Raw genomic sequence first — 997 nt, forward strand, 5'->3', positions numbered from 1 at the left:
GGAACAGGGCTGTTGTTGAGGTGCACGATCTTTTCTGAATGCGTTTAAGTCCCTGTCACTCTCAAAAGCACACAGCTACGAAAACATATCAGTGGCTCATGTGCACCTCGTCAGTCATCAACAACAAACGGATGGATAGATAAGAGACCACAGTAACGTGCATAAAAGCATCTTCACGAACCGGCACGTAACTGCAAAGAGATGAGCTCCAAACGAGCACTCCATCCCCTCTGCATAACCACAGTCACAGCACCACTGCTGCTCCAAATAACACTTTTCTTTTATGCACGTGGCCATTCTGCCACGAGCAAGTCAACAACTATGCGCACACACGCAATCGCAGTTCTCCTGCCTCTGCTGCGCCATGGCTCAGCCCTGCTCGTCTGGGACGAGCCGTCCTGCCGCTGCATTGGGCCATGCTTCTAGCGTGCACCTCTCGTCCTTCCTCGGATACGTGCTGCGCGATCGGCGCCAGGCGGACCCGGCTGGACTGCATGCCTTGATCCAAGCAGGCCACCTCCGGGGTCCTGCTCGAGGGGCGGAACACCCTGGCGTCTGGCGCGCGGGTAATTAGGGGCGGGCCTAGGCGCGTGCCGGATGAGCTCAGGGAGGCAGTTGCCCAGCTGCAGGCGAGGGCCCTCGGAGGCCCCGCACACTCTGCCTGTGTGCCATGCCTCTCCCTCCGTCCCCTCAGGCCGCGGCATTCCTCAATGTGGTGCGGCGACTCTCCACATCGGAGTCTGCGGGGGCTCGACGGTGCAGCCCGGGGTGGCCCCCTCATGCTTCCGGCATCTGCGCCACATCAGCCCACCAGGTCCGATGCAGGAGATGCCGCACGTTCCCCACACATGCACTTTGGGGCTCATCACTGTGCATCTCTGCGCGCCCCTCTCCACCGTCGCGCGTCTGGCGCGCGGGTAATTAGGGGCGGGCCTAGGCGCGTGCCGGATGAGCTCAGGGAGGCAGTTGCCCAGCTGCAGGCGAGGGCCCTCGGAGG

Source organism: Leishmania donovani, chromosome 32 (genome assembly GCF_000227135.1).
Source record: "Leishmania donovani BPK282A1 complete genome, chromosome 32".
In the NCBI taxonomy this organism is placed as follows: domain Eukaryota; phylum Euglenozoa; class Kinetoplastea; order Trypanosomatida; family Trypanosomatidae; genus Leishmania; species Leishmania donovani.